This window comes from Apodemus sylvaticus, chromosome X (assembly GCF_947179515.1).
Source record: "Apodemus sylvaticus chromosome X, mApoSyl1.1, whole genome shotgun sequence".
NCBI lineage: Eukaryota > Metazoa > Chordata > Mammalia > Rodentia > Muridae > Apodemus > Apodemus sylvaticus.
The window spans coordinates 97,063,324-97,087,221 of record NC_067495.1 but is presented as its reverse complement, the minus strand read 5'-3'; the positions used below and the strand labels follow the sequence as shown (position 1 = coordinate 97,087,221).

General features: G+C 41.5%; 1 non-coding gene across 1 annotated transcript; it reads left to right on the top strand.

The window, feature by feature from the left end:
• The first annotated feature begins 5,486 nt into the window (after nt 1-5,486).
• On the top strand, nt 5,487-5,558 carry Trnaa-agc (transfer RNA alanine (anticodon AGC)). Its single transcript has one exon. It is a non-coding gene; the product is annotated as a tRNA-Ala (tRNA).
• Nucleotides 5,559-23,898: the final 18,340 nt, after the last annotated feature.

Sequence of the window (23,898 nt, the reverse complement as noted above, 5' to 3'; positions counted from 1 at the left end):
TCCCAGGTATTGCTGAGCAGTCAGCCTAGCCTAGCTGGGGTGTCGCAGGCCAGTGACATACCTTGTCTAAGGAAAATGGCACCTGACATGCAAAACTGGAGGCTCTGTTCTGCCTCCTGCTGCATGCATGTACACACACACACACACACACACACACACACACACATTTGATAGAGGATGTACATGTATATATTTTCTATACATAGTGACAGTATTGTGTTGAGTTTCATGGAGCAAATGAATGAGATGCACAAATGGATTTTCCTCTGTGTGCTCTGTGTGTGCCTGCAGCTGTGTGTTCCTGTTTAGACTCATCCTAGCTTCTATAGCTCCATCATGTCTATTCTTTATCTTCACCTCAGACTAGGATCGGGTTCCAATCTCTGGGGTGTATTATATATGCCTAAGGTATGAATCGTTATATGCCATGAAAATATATGGAGGAGGAAGATGCAGCAAACTCCAGAGGTAAGGTCCTATCAAGTCCAGTTCACAGTCTAGGTTCTCTCCCTGCCAGCCATAGAGTCTGACTCACACTGATGCAGTTCTCTTTACAGCCACGGGGTGGCAGCAAACCAATAATCTTACTTTTTAATGAAAAGGGATCAAGTTTTACATAGTGCCAAATAGACCCAAGTTAATGTATTGCTGGTGTGTCTGGAAGCTTCAAGGGTATACTAGGGCAGTTCCACTTCCGGATCACCACAAATCTAGTGCTCAATAAATCACTTCATGGCGGCTCTGTGTAAAGAGAGCAGTTCAAACCGTGCATACAGGGGTCCTACATAGACAATATGGTATCAATAATCGGATTGAATTCTGTTGCACTCAGATGCATTTCCCAGACATTCCAACCTTCTCCAGAAGGCTACGGTATGACTACCCAGATCCCTCCCTGTCAGACACCTTCATTTTCTGTCAGTCATCAGCATTGCGCTCTGCTCCCTGGTGACTCTCAAGAGCAACCTGGTGTTTGTGGTCTGTTGTACAACTCTTTCATGCTTATCACTTTTTACAGGCAAAGTTAGAAGCATTAGTTCATGATGGATTAGGTTTTGTTTGTGTGTGTGAGAGGGCTTGTGCATGTGTATGTGAGTGCCTGTGTGCATGCCTGTGTTTAGGGGGTGTATGTATATGAATGTGTGTGTGTGTGTGTGTGTGTGTGTGTGTGTGATTCACATGTTTACATTCATGTGAAGGCCACAAGAGGACATTAGGTGACTTACTGCATCACTTTCTGATTTTTTCTCTGAGGAAATTTGTGTCACTAGACTTGGAACTAGGCATGAAGTGACTCGTCTTCCTGAGTGATCCACCTCCGCAGCAGAGGGTTACAGTTCCATGGGTCACCACAGCCAGCAGCTTTGCCTTTGAAAGGCCTAGAGGAAGGGACACTCCTAGAGTCCAAGAATAACACAGGGAACTAGTCAGGGAGTGCAGTAAATCATCATCTTGGATGAAATGATATTTATGACAGGAACAGAAGACTTTTTCTGTTTCCTTATCCAGTCTGTTAGTCTATGTCTTTTTATTGGGGAATTGAGTCCATTGATGTTAAGAGATATTAAGGAATAGTGATTATTACTTCCTGTCATTTTCAATGTTATTTTTATATTTGAATGGTTATCTTCTTTTGGGTTTGATGAAAGAAGGTAACTATCTTGCTTTTTCCAGGGTGAAGTTTCCCTTCTTGTATTGGAGTTTTCCTCCTAATATCCTTTGTAGGGCTGGGTTTGTGGATAGATATTGGGTAAACTTGGTTTTGTCATGAAATATCTTAGTTTCTCCATCTATGGTGATTGAGAGTTTTGCTGGATATAGTAGTTTCGGCAGGCATTTGTGTTCTCTTAGAATCTGCATGAGATCAGCCCAGGATCTTCTAGCTTTCATGGTCTCTGGTGAGAAGTCTGCTGTGATTCTGATAGGTCTTCCTTTATATGTTACTTGGCCTTTTTCTCTTACTGCCTTTAATAATCTTTCTTTGTTTAGAACATTTGGTGTTTTGATTATTATGTGACGGGAGGTATTTCTGTTCTGGTCCAGTCTGTTTGGAGTTCTGTAGGCTTCTTGTATATTCATGGGCATCTCTCTCTTTAGGTTAGGGAAGTTTTCTTCCATAATTTTATTGAAGATATTTGCTGGCCCTTTAAGTTGTAAATCTTCACTCTCATCTATGCCTGTAATCCTTAGCTTTGGTCTTCTCATTGTGTCCTGGATTTCCTGGATATTTTGGGTTACAAGATTTTTGCATTTTGCATTTTCTTTAACTGTTGAGTCCATGGTTTCTATGGAATCTTCAGCATCTGAGATTCTTTTTTCTATCTCTTGTATTCTGTTGTTGATATTTGCATCTATGTCTCCTGATTTCTTCCCAAGGCTTTCTATCTATAAAATTGTCTCCCTTTGAGTTTTCTTAGTTGTTTCTCCTTCTGATTTTAGATCTTGGATGGTTTTGCTTAGCTCCTTCACTTTCTTGTTTGTGCTTTCTTGTAATTCTTTAAGAGATTTTTGTGTTTCCTCTTTCATGACCTCTGCCTGTTGACCAAAGTTCTCCTGTATTTCTGTAAGTGTTTTTTGCATTTCCTCATTATTGGCTTTTGTATTCTCCTGGATTTCTTTCAATGATTTTTGTGTTTCCCTTGCAAGGGCTTCTAACTTTTGATCCATTTTCTCCTGTATTTCTTTAAGTATGTCCTTCATGTGTTCCTGTACCAGCATCATGACCAGTGATTTTTAAATCCAATTCTTGTTTTACTGGTGTGATGGGGTATCCAGGACATGCTGGTAAAGAAGAATTGGGTTCAGATGCTGCCATATTGCCTTGATTTCTGTTAGTCACGTTCCTGCATTTGCCTTTTGCCATCTAGTTCTCATTGGTGTTAGTTGGTCTTGTCAATGCTGGACTCACCAGTGCAAGCTGCCTCTTCCCAGGTGGCCTCTGGTGCACAGCTTACCTCCTGCACTGCCTGGAGACAGGGTGCTGTTGCCCAGGCTGTTCAGATCCCGAAGCAGACACCTGAAGGCTTCTGCTGGGGTCCGCTGGATTCACCAGAGCACACTGACTTCTCCCTGCTGGCCTCCCGGAAGCCCCTCTTGCCTCTTGCAGGACCTGGAGATGTGGCGTTGCTGCCCAGGCTGATCTGGATCCGGAAGTGGAGAGATCTGAGGGCTCCAGCCAGAGGCCTCAGGACTGGAACCTAAGCTCAATGCCACCGGAGAAAGCTGTGCTGTGTGCTCCCAGACTGCCTCTGGGTGCACACCAGGTCTCCAGCACTTCCTGGAGACCGAGTGCTGTGGCCCAGGCTGTTCAGATCCCAAAGCAGACACCTGGAGGCTCCTGCTGGGGCCTGCTGGATTCACCAGAGCACACTGACTTCTCCCCGATGGCTGTCCGGAAGCCCCTCTTGCCTCTTTGCAGGACCTGGAGATGTGGTGTTGCCGCCCAGGCTGATCTGGATCTGGAAGTGGAGAGCTACATTATCTCTTTATATGGGGTATATAACTGGTGTGATTCAGTCTTCACAGCATCCCTCTAAACTCTAGATGTACTCTATTTTATACCCCAATGCATAATGTTAAGTATGCCCTAAACAGCAAAGTGTGATAGGGAAAACATATTCAGTTTTCTAACTTCATAATAACATATTAGCAAGTACTGAAGTTTAGTGAAATGTCCGATTTGCTTAGATCTACAATAGCAGACACATTATGCTCATGGTTGGGAAAGGAACGACTCAACAGTAAGATGAACAGTACTGAATTTCATGCTGTGTGAGGAAGCAGTCATTCCTACATTTGACTGTCATAGTTTCATGTGTGAATGTGACCAAGTCAAGGAAAGATGGTCTAGATTTGTCTAATAGGCTGTAGGACTGTTTCTTAAAAAGTTAAGTATTTCAGTCAGCAGCCTGTACGAAAGCAATCAATATGTCCCTCTACGGAGCAATTGATACAGAAAGTGTTGTATATTTATACTATGGAATACTACTCAGCTATTAAAAACAATGAATTCATGAAATTCTTAGGCAAGTGGGTGGAGCTGGAGAACATCATACTACTCAGCTATTAAATACAATGAAGTCATGAAATTCTTAGGCAAGTGGGTGGGTGGAATTGGAAAATGTCATCCTGAGTGAGGTGACCCAATCACAAAAGAACCTGCATCGTATACACTCACTGATAAGTGGCTATTAACCCAGAAGTTCTGAATACCCAAGACACAATTCACATATCAAATTACACATGAAAACATTTATGAGATTCTAAGGATAAGGTCTAGAAGATCCTACTTTGATTGATAGTGCCTTAACACACACTTAACACAAACACTGGGACGTGTGAAGTGATGACACCATAGGAAAAGGGTGTGAGAGCTAAAAACAGTGATTAATAATAAAGCATCTGGAAGCAATTCATTCCAAAGAGAGGAGTCATTACATCCTTCAGTTGGGACTCAGACGTGACTCAAATGTTTACACCTGAAGGCTTCAATTTCAATGATGCATTTTAGGTAAATAATTTCATTATTTTTAGGAACATATAAAAGTGATAATTCAGATAAGAAATTACACCCTTTTATCTCTATATTGATTCTTTATGAATTCACATCACGCACCCCAATTTCACTCATCTTCCTGTCCCTCCATTTCCACCCTCTGCCCTTGCAAATGACCCCCACCAAAAATAATAACAACAAGACAAAGAAAAAATAACATTCAAAATCAAATGAGAAGGTCAAACACAACAACATAACAACATCTCACTGTGGAAGCTGTGGTGTGTCACAGTGTGTCACACAGTATACCCTTTTGTCCACACATCATTACTTACAAATCTTCATTTCAGTGAGTCCTTGGTCTGTTTCAAGGCCTTGGCTTTTGCTACTCTGTCAATACTGGAACCTCACTGGGACTCCTCTAGGAGTCCTGTTGTTGCTTCTGTGATATGGAGATCCTGCAGCTTTTGTTCTGCAGTGGCAGCCGAGTAGGGAACCATTTGAACAGTAATAGTTCTGTTTTTCATTGAAAAACTAAGTTACTAAATAACAAGGCCTGAAAGCTAAGGCATGTTTTAAAAAAGAATAGAGTTGTGTTCAGGAAGTTGCAGGAAACTTTAGTTCCCTGAAATATGAGAGCATATTGCTAATTCAGTAACAGTATTATGTATTTGACATTTTTCTGTTACCTGAACTAATAATCCAAAATAAAACTGAGTTAAAATTGAGGAGTCCAAAAAATTCAGTGTTATTTATTGTAGGTCGGTCAAATTTTGAAGAGCGCACGATTATTTGCTCTTAATATTCTTATTTTCTTTTTATTGAAAATAGAAATGTTTTGTCATACAAGAAATGACATAAAAACTCTAAAACACTAAACTGGACACCATCAATTATACACAAATACCTGATGTAGATCCTTGGAAGGTTCTGAATGTTGCTTCAGTCTCTGTGAGTTCATATATGAAATGATCAGGCAGGATACAAGTTTGGGGATGTAGCTCAATGGTAGAGCACATGCTTAGCACGTATGAGGCACCAGGTTTGATTCCCGGCATCTCCACTTAAGGCTTTTCATCTTTGGATTTTTTGCAACACTTCCAAGTGGTCTCTCTCTCTCAGTCATACTGTCTGATTTCAGCCATTCTCATCCTAAGATAGGAAGGAGAATGCTGGCTCAGGGTGGACTGTGTTGAGGACCTACCATGTACCATGTATTGCACACAGGATTTTAGGACTGTGAGGACACATTGCCTCATTTAGGGATATCCAGTGGTAATAAATAGATCCTGGAACCTCTCAAAAGCCTTTCCTGTTGTGTCATGCAGATGCCAGGACTCTGGGAGCACTGCTTTCCCTGTTTTCCTGCATCCATGAATCCATGGAACTCCATCAGTCGCCCCAGTTCTCCTGCCTATGGACTGACTCACTAGCACACTTGAAGTTCTGCTCTTCTCACATGGGTCATGAGATGTCACCTGACTCCAACTTTAATGATCTTTCTCACCAAGGACTGGTATAATTATGTTGTAAACAGAAACATTTTTCATTCAAAATATAACAGGGCAAGTACTAAGATTTCATAGTTGATTCTTTTCGTGTTTAGATTTTATCCCCAATCAGAGGTAAGGAGGGTTGTGGATGTGAGTGTCAGTGCTCAGAGGCTTTGCATCCTCCATAGTTGGAGTTGCAGGCAGTTGTAAGCTTCACAACATGGGTGCTGGTCACTGACCTCAGGTCCTCTGGAAGATCAAAGACCTCTTACCTGCTGAAGCATCTATCCATCTGTTTTGTCTGCTCCCCGAACTCAGTACTCTATGAAAAATCACACACACACACACACACACACACACACACATACATACACACACACACACACACACACACACAAACACACACACACACACAGAAAGTTTATTAAGTATATTTTAAGGTACATAATTAACATTTTTCAGTGTATTAGGATTTGGTTGTGTGCTAGGAACAACTAATAAAACATCATATCTGCATTCCTCACCATTTAATTTTGTACCTGCTCACAAGAGTAAAGTTCCCTCTGGATATGTGTGCCCACTTAGAAGGCATGAAGCAGAGACACTGCCCTGCTGTCCCATTGGGCCTGCTTCTTCCAGCAGCATGAGAAGCCAACATTCTTCAATCTTTCTGGTTTACTAATTTGTGTGATATATTCATTTATCTGTGAGAACCTGGAGAGAACAAGATGTTTTGCTGTCTGAGAAAGTGATCAGTTTCACAAAATACTGGCTGAGTGAAATTCTGATATCCTGGTATAATGTCTGAGACAATATCTTGGAATGAACTGTAGAATTTGAAGGGAAACGTCAATGTCCAAGCTGTGTTTATGCTACACTGCATGAAAGTGAAATATGAGGAGAAGGATGTCATACTATGCTGAAAAAGACAAAGCTCCCATGAAATTGTCCTTGCGAAAAACGAGGGTTCCCAAGGACAGACGAATGTGAAGACACCTTTTGGTAAGGCTCCCCTTAGTTATAGTGTAGAGGATCTGAGGAATATATATGCCTGTCATGTGTAGAGCTCTAATTCCATGGTGGTTTTGGAGGGGGAAGGGGATGGAATGAAGAAGACTGGCCCACATTCTTCAATGCTTATTCATCAGCCAGTGGAACTCTTTCAGAAAAACTAGAAGATGTGACCTTCTTAGATTAGATGTGGCCTTGTTGGAGGAAACTTGGCATCGAACCCGGTTGAGCTTTGGTGTTTCAAAAGCCCAAGCCATACCAGGCTCTCTTGCTGCCTATGGATCAGTATGTAGGACTCTCAACTCCTGTTTCATTCTTCTGTTGAAGGACATCTGGGATAAGAAAACATAAGTTGTTCCCAGGTTGAGGTGCTCTTTTTGATGTATGTGCCTCCTTATGGTTTAACCAGGTGCTGTAAACCAATCAGCTTAAAGGCCAACATCCCTTCACAATCTCATGTAGGTCCAAGGCTTGGAAACACCTGCATCTATTTTGTTCCTTTATAAACCCCTTCCCCTAGATCTCTGGGCCCCTCTCATCTCTTGTTGCACCATCAGGAAGGTCTATGGCCTGAGCTCAAGCTTGAATAAAGACCCTCCTGTGCTTGCATAGGATTCGTGGTTCCTGGTGCTCTCTTTGGGGTTTTCATGATCTGAGCACAACACTGGGTCTTCACTTAGACATATTTCCATTTTTCTGAGGAACCACCAGATTGATGTCCAGCATGATTGAACCAATTTCCATTGCGACCATCAAAGGAGGTGTGTTCTTCTTTCTCCAAGTACTCACCAGCATCTACTGTCTCCTGAGTTTTTAATCTGAGCCATTCTGATTTGAGTGAGGTGGAATCTCAGGGTTGTTTTGATTTGGATTTCTCCAATGACTCAGGACTTTGAACATTTCTTTAAGTGCTTTTTGGCCATTTAAATTCCCCCATTGTGAGTTCTCTGTTTAGCTCTGTACTCCATTTTTCATTTGGGTTATTTGGGGGTTTTGGAGGATAACTTGTTGAGTTCTTTTAAAATTTTGATATGAGCCCTCTGTAGGATGTAGGGTAAGTAAAGATGTTTGTCCCAATCTGCAGGTTGCTTATTTGCTGAATTTCAGATTCATGAGGTCCCATTTGTCAACTGTTGATTTTAGAGCCTGAGCCACTGGAGTTCTTTTAGGAAATTCCCCCTGTGCCAATGAGTATGAGGCTCTTTCTGAATTTCTATCCATCATATTCCGTGTATCTGGTTTAGTGTTGAGGTCCTTGATCCATTTGTCCTTGAACGTTTTGCAAGACAACAAGTATGGGTCTATTTTCTTTTTCTTTCTTTCTTTCTTTCTTTCTTTCTTTCTTTCTTTCTTTCTTTCTTTCTTTCTTTCTTTCTTTCTTTCTTTCTTTTTTTTTTTTTTAACATATAGACTGCCAGTTAGACCAGCAGAATTTATTGAAGACGCATTATTTTTTCCACTGTACGTGTTTGGGTTCTTTGTCAACTTTTAAGTGTCCACAAGAATATGGAGTTACTTCTGGGACATCAGCTCTTTTCCATTGATTGACCTGTGTATCTTTGTACCAATACCACTCGATTTTATCACTATTGCTTTGTGGTACAGTTTGAGGACAGGGAGAGTGATTTCCCCAGAAGTTCCCTTATTGTTGAGATCTGTTATAGCGATCCTGGATATTTTGTCTATCCATAAGGAGTTGAGAATTGATCTTCCCATGTCTGTGAAGAATTGTGTTGGTATTTTGATGCAATTGCATGGAAACTGTATATTTCTTTTGGTAAGATGGCCATTTCACTATGTTAATATTGCCAATCCATGAGCACGGGAGATCCTTACATCTTCTGAGGTCTTCTTTGAATCCTGTTCTCAGGGATTTGAAGTTCTGTCATACAGATCTTTCACTTGCTTGGTTAGAGTTACACCAAGATACTTGTTGCTATTTGTGGCCATTGTGAAGGATGTTGCTTCCCTAATTTCTTTCCCTGGAAGTTTGTCACTTGTATAAAGGAAGGCTACTGATTTGTTTAACTTAGTATTACATCATACGACTTTGATGATGTTGTTTATCAATGGTAGTACTTCTCTGGTGGAATTTTGGGGGGTCGCTTATGTATACTATCATAAGAGGCTACATACACTCTTAATAGACCACCATATTACCTAGCTTTCCTGACTAAGGCATACTCACTTCTGAAGTTGTATATTTCTTTAGGAAGAATGAAGGAAAATAACTACTCAGGTAACAGTGAAGTCAATCAAGATATGAAATATCTCCTAACCCATAGATATAGATTGCCTTTCTTAATGAGTCTAGAAACACAGCTGGTTAAACCCAAGCAGCCTACAGAGAGAATGATACATGGTTTCCTAAAGGCATTTCAAGTATTAAACAGAGGCCAGACTGCTCATAGCCTTCAGGTTTACTATATTAGCACCTGCCTTCTCCTTCCTAAATCTGCAAATCATACACTGCAAAAGCCACTTACAAGTTCATTCACAGAAGGGCTATCTTTAAGACTAAAATAAATAGCCATTTCATGCAGTTTTACTTTAGTTTTAAATTCCAGGTATATTTTAACCTTTCCTTTACATCTTGCTGTATATGATATGAGTTCAAACATATACCATCAAACTCCACAGACTCACAAATATAATACTATGACCCTTGAGGGGCACTCTCTCTTGAAAGTCCATGGCCTTCCAGTTCTTGTGCTTACTTTTATCGTGCACTTTGCTATGTGAGTCTTTGTCTTTGTACTTAATAGACTCAGTCCTGATGCTTCGCTGTGGCTCTTTCTGAAATTGTCTATGGTGGCATCAATGACCTTACTTTATATGAGTGAAGTTCCCTGTGAACACAGCTCCTGCTTGGGCTGTCCTCCTCCTTCTGCTGACAAGGACTGTAGACATTTGTTTATCACTGATGAAGAAGCACACTGTGGGGTGTGTGTGAGTGTGTGTGTGTGTGTGTGTGTGTGTGTGTTTTCCTAGGAATTGAATACAACAACTTGCACAGACCATCCAATCAGTCTAATGTAGTAAAACACGATTTGAACTTTTCAATATGAATATCTCTTCTAATAAAGTATTTAGGAATAGAAATAAGGGCTGGAGATGGCCTAGCGCTTAAGAACACTGACTGCTTTTCCAGCTGGCCACAGTTCAAATCCCCACAACCACATGGTGGTTCACAACCGTCTCTAATGGGATCATATGCCCTCTTCTGGTGTGTCTGAAGACAGTGATTATGTACTCCATATATAAAATAAATACATCCTTTAAATAGGAAGATAATATTATTCTACTTCTGGACACTGAAATAGGAAAAATGTCCCTATTCAGTATTGGAAAGAGGAAGCCATCAGGACAAGGCTGACATGAAAAGAAACTATTTCTCACAGTTTCTAAAAGTCATCCTACACACCTTCAGAAAGGGCATAGTCTCTGTGGTGTCTGTGCCCTCTGTGGCCTGGATGCCATCTGTTTGCACTGTTGTATATTGATGGCTTTCTTTTTTAATCTATTTTTATAAGATATATTCTATATTTACATTTCAAACGATTTCCCCTTTTCTGGATCCCCCCTCCCTGAAAGTCTCATAAGCACTCTTCCCTCCCCCTGTTCCGCAATGCACACCTTCTCTCTTCCCTGTTCTGCTATTCCCCTACAGTGATTGGTGGCTTCTGTTCAGATGCTTCACCTAAAATTAGGTTAAGCTGGGTGTTTTCCTTATGAGGGGCTGCAGACAAACATGGTAAATGTGTCAGACAGCTCGGGCATTGGTTGGTTTTGTTTTACTTTTTCCCCTAAAATTAGCATAATCAGGGGCGGGTCCTGTTGAAGGGTCATAAGTATACTTGTAGATGTTTCAGAATGCGCAGGGACTGGTGGATTTTGTACAGACAGCTCACCTAAAATTAGGATATCATGGGTATTTTCCTTTTGAAGGGCTGCAGACAAACTCAGGAAATCTTTCAGAGTGCTCAGAGATTGGTTCATTTTGTTTTGAGGTTTACCCTAAAATTAGTATAATCAGGGGCGGGTCCTGTTAAAAGGTTATCCATATACTTTGTAAATGTTTCAGAGTGCACAACGATTGGTGGCTTTTGTTCAGATGCTTCACCTAAAATTAGGTTAACCTGGGTGTTTTCCATTTCAGGGTCTGCAGAGGAAAAAAGTATAAATGTTTTAGAGTACACAGGGACTGGTAGATTTTGTTCTGTCTTTGCACACATTATTAGGGTAACCTGCTTATTGTCCTTTTTGGGAGCTGCAGATAAACTTTTTAAATCTTTGAGAGTGCTCAGGGAATGGTGAGTTTTGTTTGGACACTCCACCTAAAATTAGGATAATCTGGGTGTTTTCCTTTTCAGGGGTTGCAGACAAACTCTTTAAATATTTCAGAGTGCTCAGGGACTGGTGGCTTTTGTTCTGTCTTTTCTCCTGATACTAAGGTAACCTTAGTATTATCCTTTTTGGGAGCTGCAGATATACTTTTTAAATCTTTGAGAGTGCTCAGGGACTTGTGAGATTTGTTCAGACACTTCACCTAAAACTAGGATAACCTGGGAATGATCCTGTTGAGGGGCTGCAGATAAAGTTTATGAAAGTTTCAGAATGCTCAGAGACTGGTGGCTTTGGTTTGGTCACTTCACGTAAAATTAGGATAATCTGGGTGTTTTCCTTTTCAGGGGTTGCAGACAACTCTGTAAATATTTCAGAGTGCTCAGGGATTGGTGGCTTTTGTTCTGATGTTTCTGCTAAAATCCTGGAAACCAGTGTATTGGCCTGTTCGGGAGCTGCAGATAAACTTTTTAAATCTCTGAGAGTGCTCAGGGTCTGGTGTCTTTTGTGCAGACTCTTCTCCTAAAATTAGGATAACTCGGGGATGGTCCCTTTGTGGGTCTCCAGATAAAGTTTGTGAAAGTCTCTGGGTGCTCAGGGACTAGTGGCTATTTTTTTTGGACACTTCACCCAAAATGAGGATAAACTGGTTGTTTTCCTTTTGAGGGGCTGCAGACAAACTCTGTAAATGTTTCTGAGTACACAGGAACTTGTGACTTGTTCTGTCTTTGCACCTAATATTAGGGTAACCTGCTTATTATCCATTTTGGGAGCTGCAGATAAACTTTTTAAGTCTTTAAGAGTGCCCAGTGACTGGTGAGTTTTGTTAGGAAACTTGACCTAAAATTAGGATAACCTGGTTGTTTTCCTTTTCAGGGGTTGCAGGTAAACTCTGTAAATATTTCACATTGCTCAGGGACTAGTGACTTTTGTTCTGTCTTTTCCCCTGATATTAGGTAACCTGGGTATTATCCTTTTTGGGAGCTGCAGGTAAACTTTAAATCTTTGAGAGTGCTCAGGGACTAGTGAGTTTTGTTCAGACACTTCACCTAAAATTAGGATAACCTGGGAATGTTCCTGTTGAGGGGCTGCAGATAAAGTTTATGAAAGTTACAGAGTGCTCAGGGACTGGTGGCTTTGGTTTGGTCACTTCACCTAAAATTAGGGTAATCGGTGTTTTTCTTTTCAGGGGTTGCAGAAAAACTCTGTAAATATTTCAGAGTGCCCAGGGACTAATGGCTATTGTTTTGATGTTTCTTCTAAAATCGTGGTAACCAGTGTATTGTCCTGTTCGGGGAGCTGCAGATAAACTTTTTAAATCTCTGAAAGTACTCAGGGACTAGTGTCTTTTATGCAGACACTTCACCTAAAATTAGGATAACTTGGGCATGGTCCCTTTGAGGGTCTTCAGATAAGGTTTGGAAAGGCTTAGGGTGCTCAGGGACATTTTGTGGACACTTCACCTAAAATTAGGTTACCCTGGGTGTTTTCCTTTTGAGGGGCTGCAGACAAACTTGGTAAATGTGTCAGAGAGCTCAGGGATTGGTTTGATTTGTTTTGCTTTTTCCTCTAAAATGAGCATGATCTGGGGCGGGTCCTGTTGAAGGGTCATAAGTATACTTGTAGATGTTTCAGACTGCGCAGGGACTGGTGGCTTTTGTACAGACACTTCACCTAAAATTAGGATAAGCCGGGTGTTTTCTTTTCTGGGGCTGCAGACAAACTCTGTAAATGTTTCAGAGGGCACAATGCCTGGTGGCTATTTTTCTGATGTTTCCCCTAAACTTACAGTAACTAGGCTATTTTCCTGTTCATGAGCTACAGATAAACTTTTTATGTCTCTTTGAGTGATCAAAGACTGGTGGGGTTTGTTCAAACACTTGACCTAAAATTAGGATAACTCAGGATGGTCCTTTTGAGCAGGTACACAGATAGATAGATGGTGAAGGTTTCAGGGTTCTCTGGGAAAAGTGGCTTTTGTTCACACACAACATCTAAAGTAGGGATAAACTGGGTGTTTTCCTTTTGAGGGGCTGCAAACAAACTTGGTAAATGTGTCAGAGAGCTCAGGGATTGGTTGGTTTTGTTTTGCTTTTGCTCCTAAAATTAGCATATCTGGGGCAGGTCCTGTTGAATGGTCATAAGTGTACTTGTAGATGTTTCAGAATGCGCAGGGACTGGTGGCTTTTGTACAGACACTTTACCTAAAATTAGGATTTCATGGGTGATTTTCTTTTGAGGGGCTGCAGACAAACTCAGGAAATGTTTCAGAGTGCTCAGGGATTGGTTGGTTTTGTTTTGAGGTTTCCCCTAAAATTAGCATAATCAGGGGCGTGTCCTGTTGAAAGTGCTCAGTGAATGGTGACTTTTGTTCAGATGCTTCACCTAAAATTAGGTTAACCTGGGTGTTTTCCATTTCAGGGTCTGCAGACAAACTGAGTAAATGTTTTAGAGTATACAGGGACAGGTGGATTTTGTTCTGTCTTTGCACCTAATATTAGGGTAACCTGCTTATTGTCCTTTTTGGGAGCTGCAGATAAACTTTTTACATTTTGAGAGTGCTCAGGGACTGGTGAGTTTTGTTCAAGAACTTCCCCTAAAATTAGGATAACCTGGGAATGGTCCTGTTGAGGGGCTGCAGATAAAGTTTGTGAAAGTTTCAGAGTGCTCAGGGACTTGTGTCTTTTGTTTGGGCACTTCACCTAAAATTAGGATAATCTGGGTGTTTTCCTTTTCAGGGGTTGCAGACAAACTCTGTAAATATTTCAGAGTGCTCAGGGAATGGTGTCTTTTGTTCTGCTGTTTCCCTAAAATTTGCATTAACCAGTCTATTGACCTGTTCCGGAGCTGCAGATAAACTTTCCAACCTCTGAGAGTGCTCAGGGTCTGGTGTCTTTTGTGCAGACACTTCACCTAAAATTAGGATAACTCAGGGATGGTCCCTTTGAGGGTCTCCAGATAAAGTCTGTGAAAGTCTCAGGGTGCTCCGGGACTTTTTGTGGACACTTCAAGTAAAATTACGTTAACCCGGATGTTTTACTATTGAGGGGCTCCAGACAAACTTGGTAAATGTGTCAGAAAGCTCAGGGATCCGTTGGTTTTGTTTTGCTTTTCCCCCTAAAATTTGCATAATCTTGGGCGGGTCCTGTTGAAGGCTCCTAAGTATACTTGTAGATGTTTCAGAATGCTCAGGGACTGGAGGCTTTTGTACAGACACTTCGCCTGAAATTAAGATATCATGTATGTTTTCCTTTTGAGGGGCTGCAGACAGTGTCAGTAAATGTATCAGAGTGCTCAGGGATTGGTTGGATTTGTTTTGACTTTATCCCTAAAATTAGCATAATCAGGGGCGGGTCCTGTTGAAGGGTTATCCATAGTCTTTATAAATGTTTCAGAGTGCACAGTGATTATTGGCTTTTGTTCAGATGCTTCAACTAAAATTAGGTTAAGCTGGGTGTTTTCCTTGTGAGGGTCTGCAGACAGACTTGGTATATGTGTCAGAGAGCTCAGGGATTGGTTGGTTTTGTTTTATGTTTTCCCCTAAAATTGGCATAATCTGGGGCGGGTCCTGTTGAAGGGTCATAGGTGTACTTGTAGATGTTTCAGAATGCGCAGGGACTGGTGGCTTTTGTACAGACACTTTACCTAAAATTAGGATTTCGTGGGTATTTTCCTTTTGAGGTGCTGCAGACAAACTCAGGAAATGTTTCAGAGTGCTCAGGGATTGGTTGGTTTTGTTTTGAGGTTTCCCCTAAAATTAGCATAATCAGGGGCGTGTCCTGTTGAAAGTGCTCAGTGAATGGTGGCTTTTGTTCAGATGCTTCACCTAAAATTAGGTTAACCTGGGTGTTTTCCATTTCAGGGTCTGCATTCAAACTGAATAAATGTTTTAGAGTATACAGGGACAGGTGGATTTTGTTCCGTCTTTGCACCTAATATTAGGGTAACCTGCTTATTGTCCTTTTTGGGGAGCTGCAGATAAACTTTTTACATTTTGAGAGTGCTCAGGGACTGGTGAGTTTTGTTCAAGCACTTCCCCTAAAATTAGGATAACCTGGGAATGGTCCTGTTGAGGGGCTGCAGATAAAGTTTGTGAAAGTTTCAGAGTGCTCAGGGACTTGTGTCTTTGGTTTGGGCACTTCACCTAAAATTAGGATAATCTGGGTGTTTTCCTTTTCAGGGGTTGCAGACAAACTCTGTAAATATTTCAGAGTGCTCAGGGAATGGTGTCTTTTGTTCTGCTGTTTCCCTAAAATTTGCATTAACCAGTCTATTGACCTGTTCGGGAGCTGCAGATAAACTTTCCAACCTCTGAGAGTGCTCAGGGTCTGGTGTCTTTTCTGCAGACACTTCACCTAAAATTAGGATAACTCAGGGATGGTCCCTTTGAGGGTCTCCAGATAAAGTCTGTGAAAGTCTCAGGGTGCTCCGGGACTTTTTGTGGACACTTCAAGTAAAATTACGTTAACCCGGATGTTTTACTATTGAGGGGCTCCAGACAAACTTGGTAAATGTGTCAGAAAGCTCAGGGATCCCTTGGTTTTGTTTTGCTTTCCCCCCTAAAATTTGCATAATCTTGGGCGGGTCCTGTTGAAGCGTCCTAAGTATACTTGTAGATGTTTCAGAATGCTCAGGGACTGGAGGCTTTTGTACAGACACTTCGCCTGAAATTAAGATATCATGTATGTTTTCCTTTTGAGGGGCTGCAGACAGTGTCAGTAAATGTATCAGAGTGCTCAGGGATTGGTTGGATTTGTTTTGACTTTATCCCTAAAATTAGCATAATCAGGGGCGGGTCCTGTTGAAGGGTTATCCATAGTCTTTATAAATGTTTCAGAGTGCACAGTGATTATTGGCTTTTGTTCAGATGCTTCAACTAAAATTAGGTTAAGCTGGGTGTTTTCCTTTTGCCGGGCTGCAGACAAACTTGGTAAATGTGTCAGAGAGCTCAGGGATTGGTTGGTTTTGTTTTACTTTTTCCCCTAAAATTCGCATAATCTGGGGCGGCTGCTGTTGAAGGGTCAAAAGTATACTTGTAGATGGTTCAGAATGCTCAGGGACTGGTGGCTTTTGTACAGACACTTTACCTAAAATTAGGATAACGTGGGTGTTTTCCTTTTGAGGGGCTGCAGACAAACTCAGTGAATGTTTCAGAGTGCTCAGGGATTGGTTGGATTTGTTTTGAGCTTTCCCCTAAAATTAGCATAATCATGGGCGGGTCCTGTTGAAGGGTTATCCAGAGTCTTTGTAAATGTTTCAGAGTGCACAGTGATTATTGGCTTTTTTTCAGATGCTTCACCTAAAATTAGGTTAAGCTGGGTGTTTTCCTTGTGAGGGGCTGCAGACAGACTTGGTAGATGTGTCAGAGAGCTGAGGGATTTTTTGGTTTTGTTTTACTTTTTTCCCTAAAATTCGCATAATCTGGGGCGGCTGCTGTTGAAGAGTCATAAGTATACTTGTAGATGGTTCAGAATGCTCAGGGACTGGTGGCTTTTGTACACACACTTTACCTAAAATTAGGATATGGTGGGTGTTTTCCTTTTGAGGGGCTGCAGACAAACTCAGTGAATGTTTCTGAGTGCTCAGGGATTGGTTGGTTTTGTTTTGAGCTGTCCCCTAAAATTAGCATAATCAGGGGCGGGTCCTGTTGTAGGGTGATCCAGAGTCTTTGTAAATGTTTCAGAGTGCCCAGTGCTTGCGGGCTTTTGTTCAGATGCTTCACCTAAAATTAGGTTAAGCTGGGTGATTTCCTTTTGAAGGGCTGCAGACAAACTTGGTATATGTGTCAGAGAGCTCAGGGGTTGGTTGGTTTTGTTTTATGTTTTCCCCTAAAATTTGCATAATCTGTGGCGGGTCCTGTTGAAGGGTCATAAGTGTACTTGTAAATGTTTCAGAATGCTCCGGGACTGGTGGTTTGTGTACAGACACTTCACATTAAATTAAGATATCATGTGTGTTTTTTCCTTTTGAGGGGCTGAAGACAATGTCAGTAAATGTTTCAGAGTGCTCAGGGATTGGTTGGATTTGGTTTGAGCTTTCCCCTAAAATTAGCATAATCAGGGGCGGGTCCTTTTGAAGGGTTATCCATAGTCTTTGTAAATGTTTCAGAGTGCACAGTGATTATTGGCTTTTGTTCAGATGCTTCACCTAAAATTAGGTTAAGCTGGGTGTTTTCCTTTTGAGGGGCTGCAGACAAACTTGGTAAATGTGTCAGAGAGCTCAAGGATTGGTTGGTTTTGTTTTATGTTTTCCCCTAAAATTGGAATAATCTGGGGCGGGTCCTGTTGAAGGGTCATAAGTGTACTTGTAGATGTTTCAGAATGCGCAGGGACTGGAGGCTTTTGTATAGACACTTCGCCTGAAATGAAGATACCATGTGTGTTTTCCTTTTGAGGGGCTGAAGACAATGTCAGTAAATGTTTCAGAGTGCTCAGGGATTGGTTGGATTTGGTTTGAGCTTTCCCCTAAAATTAGCATAATCAGGGGCGGGTCATTTTGAAGGGTTATCCAGAGTCTTTGTAAATGATTCAGAGTGCACAGTGATTATTCGCTTTTGTTCAGATGCTTCACCTAAAATTAGGTTAAGCTGGGTGTTTTCCTTTTGAGGGGCTGCAGACAAACTTGGAATATGTGTCAGAGAGCTCAGGGATTGGTTGGTTTTGTTTTATGTTTTCCCCTAAAATTTGCATAATCAGGGGCGGGTCCTGTTGAAGGGTCATAAATGTACTTGTAAATGTTTCAGAATGCTCCGGGACTGGTGGTTTGTGTACAGACACTTCACATTAAATTAAGATATCATGTGTGTTTTCCTTTTGAGGGGCTGAAGACAATGGCAGTAAATGTTTCAGAGTGCTCAGGGATTGGTTGGATTTGGTTTGAGCTTTCCCCTAAAATTAGCATAATCAGGGGCGGGTCCTTTTGAAGGGTTATCCATAGTCTTTGTAAATGTTTCAGAGTGCACAGTGATTATTGGCTTTTGTTCAGATGCTTCACCTAAAATTAGGTTAAGCTGGGTGTTTTCCTTTTGAGGGGCTGCAGACAAACTTGGTAAATGTGTCAGAGAGCTCAGGGATTGCTTTAATTTTTCTGCTTTTCCCCCTAAAATTTGCATAATCTTGGGCAGGTCCTGTTGAAGGGTCAGAAGTATACTTGTAGTTGATTCAGAATGCTCAGGGACTGGTAGCTTTTTTACAGACACTTCACCTTAAATTTTGATATCATGTGTGTTTTCCTATTGAGGGGCTGCAGACAATGTCAATAATGTTTCAGAGTGCTCAGGGATTGGTTGGAGTTGTTTTGAGCTTTCCCCTAAAATTAGCATAATCAGGGGCGGGTCCTGTTGAAGGGTTATCCATAGTCTTTGTAAATGTTTCAGAGTACACAGTGATTGGTGGCATTTGTTCAGATGGTTCACCTAAAATTAGGTTAAGCTGGGTGTTTTCCTTTTGAGGGGCTGCAGACAAACTTGGTAAATGTGTCAGAGAGCTCAGGGATTGGTTGGTTTTGTTTTACTTTTTCCCCTAAAATTCGCATAATCTGGGGTGGGTCCTGTTGAAGGGTCATAAGTGTACTTGTAGATGTTTCAGAATGTGCAGGGACTGGTGGCTTTTGTACAGACACTTTACCTAAAATTAGGATTTCATGGGTGTTTTCCTTTTGAGGGGCTGCAGACAAACTCAGGAAATGTTTCAGAGTGCTCAGGGATTGGTTGGTTTTATTTGAGGTTTCCCCTAAAATTAGCATAATCAGGGATGTGTCCTGTTGAAAGTGCTCAGTGAATGGTGGCTTTTGTTCAGATGCTTCACCTAAAATTAGGTTAACCTGGGTGTTTTCCATTTCAGGGTCTGCAGACAAACTGAGTAAATGTTTTAGAGTATACAGGGGCAGGTGGATTTTGTTCTGTCTTTGCACCTAATATTAGGGTAACCTGCTTATTGTCCTTTTTGGGGAGCTGCAGATAAACTTTTTACATTTTGAGAGTGCTCAGGGACTGGTGAGTTTTGTTCAAGCACTTCCCCTAAAATTAGGATAACCTGGGAATGGTCCTGTTGAGGGGCTGCAGATAAAGTTTGTGAAAGTTTCAGAGTGCTCAGGGACTTGTGTCTTTTGTTTGGGCACTTCACCTAAAATTAGGATAATCTGGGTGTTTTCCTTTTCAGGGGTTGCAGACAAACTCTGTAAATATTTCAGAGTGCTCAGGGAATGGTGTCTTTTGTTCTGCTGTTTCCCTAAAATTTGCATTAACCAGTCTATTGACCTGTTCCGGAGCTGCAGATAAACTTTCCAACCTCTGAGAGTGCTCAGGGTCTGGTGTCTTTTCTGCAGACACTTCACCTAAAATTAGGATAACTCAGGGATGGTCCCTTTGAGGGTCTCCAGATAAAGTCTGTGAAAGTCTCAGGGTGCTCCGGGACTTTTTGTGGACACTTCAAGTAAAATTACGTTAACCCGGATGTTTTACTATTGAGGGGCTCCAGACAAACTTGGTAAATGTGTCAGAAAGCTCAGGGATCCCTTGGTTTTGTTTTGCTTTCCCCCCTAAAATTTGCATAATCTTGGGCGGCTGCTGTTGAAGAGTCATAAGTATACTTGAAGATGGTTCAGAATGCTCAGGGACTGGTGGCTTTTGTACACACACTTTACCTAAAATTAGGATATGGTGGGTGTTTTTCTTTTGAGGGGCTTCAGACAAACTCAGTGAATGTTTCTGAGTGCTCAGGGATTGGTTGGTTTTGTTTTGAGGTGTCCCCTAAAATTAGCATAATCAGGGGCGGGTCCTGTTGTAGGGTTATCCAGAGTCTTTGTAAATGTTTCAGAGTGCCCAGTGCTTGCGGGCTTTTGTTCAGATGCTTCACCTAAATTTAGGTTAAGCTGGGTGTTTTCCTTTTGAGGGGCTGCAGACAAACTTGGTATATGTGTCAGAGAGCTCAGGGGTTGGTTGGTTTTGTTTTATGTTTTCCCCTAAAATTTGCATAATCTGGGGCGGGTCCTGTTGAAGGGTCATAAGTGTACTTGTAAATGTTTCAGAATGCTCCGGGACTGGTGGTTTGTGTACAGACACTTCACATTAAATTAAGATATCATGTGTGTTTTTTCCTTTTGAGGGACTGAAGACAATGTCAGTAACTGTTTCAGAGTGCTCAGGGATTGGTTGGATTTGGTTTGAGCTTTCCCCTAAAATTAGCATAATCAGGGGCGGGTCCTTTTGAAGGGTTATCCATAGTCTTTGTAAATGTTTCAGAGTGCACAGTGATTATTGGCTTTTGTTCAGATGCTTCACCTAAAATTAGGTTAAGCTGGGTGTTTTCCTTTTGAGGGGCTGCAGACAAACTTGGTAAATGTGTCAGAGAGCTCAAGGATTGGTTGGTTTTATTTTATGTTTTCCCCTAAAATTGGAATAATCTGGGGCGGATCCTGTTGAAGGGTCATAAGTGTACTTGTAGATGTTTCAGAATGCGCAGGGACTGGTGGCTTTTGTACAGACACTTCGCCTGAAATGAAGATACCATGTGTGTTTTCCTTTTGAGTGGCTGCAGACAAACTTGGTTAATGTGTCAGAGAGCTCAGGGATTGGTTGGTTTTGTTTTACTTTTCCCCCTAAAATTTGCATAATCTTGGGCGGCTGCTGTTGAAGGGTCATAAGTATACTTGTAGATGGTTCAGAATGCTCAGGGACGGGTGGCTTTTGTACAGACACTTTACCTAAAATTAGGATAACGTGGGTGTTTTCCTTTTGAGGGGCTGCCGACAATGTCAGTAAATGTTTCAGAGTGCTCAGGGATTGGTTGGATTTGGTTTGAGCTTTCCCCTAAAATTAGCATAATCAGGGGCGGGTCATTTTGAAGGGTTATCCAGAGTCTTTGTAAATGATTCAGAGTGCACAGTGTTTGTTGGCTTTTGTTCAGATGCTTCACCTAAAATTAGGTTAAGCTGGGTGTTTTCCTTTTGAGGGGCTGCAGACAAACTTGGTATATGTGTCAGAGAGCTCAGGGATTGGTTGGTTTTGTTTTATGTTTTCCCCTAAAATTTGCATAATCAGGGGCGGGTCCTGTTGAAGGGTCATAGATGTACTTGTAAATGTTTCAGAATGCTCCGGGACTGGTGGTTTGTGTACAGACACTTCACATTAAATTAAGATATCATGTGTGTTTTCCTTTTGAGGGGCTGAAGACAATGGCAGTAAATGTTTCAGAGTGCTCAGGGATTGGTTGGATTTGGTTTGAGCTTTCCCCTAAAATTAGCATAATCAGGGGCGGGTCCTTTTGAAGGGTTATCCATAGTCTTTGTAAATGTTTCAGAGTGCACAGTGATTATTGGCTTTTGTTCAGATGCTTCACTTAAAATTAGGTTAAGCTGGGTGTTTTCCTTTTGAGGGGCTGCAGACAAACTTGGTAAATGTGTCAGAGAGCTCAGGGATTGCTTTAATTTTTCTGCTTTTCCCCCTAAAATTTGCATAATCTTGGGCGGGTCCTGTTGAAGGGTCAGAAGTATACTTGTAGTTGATTCAGAATGCTCAGGGACTGGTAGCTTTTTTACAGACACTTCACCTTAAATTTTGATATCATGTGTGTTTTCCTATTGAGGGGCTGCAGACAATGTCAGTAAATGTTTCAGAGTGCTCAGGGATTGGTTGGATTTGCTTTGCGCTTTCCCCTAAAATTAGCATAATCAGGGGCGGGTCCTGTTGAAGGGTTATCCATAGTCTTTGTAAATGTTTCAGAGTACACAATGATTGGTGGCATTTGTTCAGATGGTTCACCTAAAATTAGGTTAAGATGGGTGTTTTCCTTTTGAGGGGCTGCAGACAAACTTGGTAAATGTGTCAGAGAGCTCAGGGCTTGGTTGGTTTTGTTTTACTTTTTCCCCTAAAATTCGCATAATCTGGGGTGGGTCCTGTTGAAGGGTCATAAGTGTACTTGTAGATGTTTCAGAATGTGCAGGGACTGGTGGCTTTTGTACAGACACTTTACCTAAAATTAGGATTTCATGGGTGTTTTCCTTTTGAGGGGCTGCAGACAAACTCAGGAAATGTTTCAGAGTGCTCAGGGATTGGTTGGTTTTATTTGAGGTTTCCCCTAAAATTAGCATAATCAGGGGCGTGTCCTGTTGAAAGTGCTCAGTGAATGGTGGCTTTTGTTCAGATGCTTCACCTAAAATTAGGTTAACCTGGGTGTTTTCCATTTCAGGGTCTGCAGACAAACTGAGTAAATGTTTTAGAGTATACAGGGACAGGTGGATTTTGTTCTGTCTTTGCACCTAATATTAGGGTAACCTGCTTATTGTCCTTTTTGGGGAGCTGCAGATAAACTTTTTACATTTTGAGAGTGCTCAGGGACTGGTCAGTTTTGTTGAAGCACTTCCCCTAAAATTAGGATAACCTGGGAATGGTCCTGTTGAGGGGCTGCAGATAAAGTTTGTGAAAGTTTCAGAGTGCTCAGGGACTTGTGTCTTTTGTTTGGGCACTTCACCTAAAATTAGGATAATCTGGGTGTTTTCCTTTTCAGGGGTTGCAGACAAACTCTGTAAATATTTCAGAGTGCTCAGGGAATGATGTCTCTTGTTCTGCTGTTTCCGTAAAATTTGCATTAACCAGTCTATTGACCTGTTCCGGAGCTGCAGATAAACTTTCCAACCTCTGAGAGTGCTCAGGGTCTGGTGTCTTTTGTGCAGACACTTCACCTAAAATTAGGATAACTCAGGGATGGTCCCTTTGAGGGTCTCCAGATAAAGTCTGTGAAAGTCTCAGGGTGTTCTGGGACTTTTTGTGGACACTTCAAGTAAAATTACGTTAACCTGGATGTTTTACTATTGAGGGGCTCCAGACAAACTTGGTAAATGTGTCAGAAAGCTCAGGGATTGGTTGGTTTTGTTCTGCTTTCCCCCCTAAAATTTGCATAATCTTGGGCGGGTCCTGTTGAAGGGTCCTAAGTATACTTGTAGATGTTTCAGAATGCTCAGGGACTGGAGGCTTTTGTACAGACACTTCGCCTGAAATTAAGATATCATGTATGTTTTCCTTTTGAGGGGCTGCAGACAGTGTCAGTAAATGTATCAGAGTGCTCAGGGATTGGTTGGATTTGTTTTGACTTTATCCCTAAAATTAGCATAATCAGGGGCGGGTCCTGTTGAAGGGTTATCTTTATAAATGTTATAAAGGGTCTTTATAAATGTTTCAGAGTGCACAGTGATTATTGGCTTTTGTTCAGATGCTTCAACTAAAATTAGGTTAAGCTGGGTGTTTTCCTTGTGAGGGGCTGCAGACAGACTTGGTAGATGTGTCAGAGAGCTGAGGGATTTTTTTGGTTTTGTTTTACTTTTTCCCCTAAAATTCGCATAATCTGGGGCGGCTGCTGTTGAAGAGTCATAAGTATACTTGTAGATGGTTCAGAATGCTCAGGGACTGGTGGCTTTTGTACACACACTTTACCTAAAATTAGGATATGGTGGGTGTTTTCCTTTTGAGGGGCTGCAGACAAACTCAGTGAATGTTTCTGAGTGCTCAGGGATTGGTTGGTTTTGTTTTGAGGTGTCCCCTAAAATTAGCATAATCAGGGG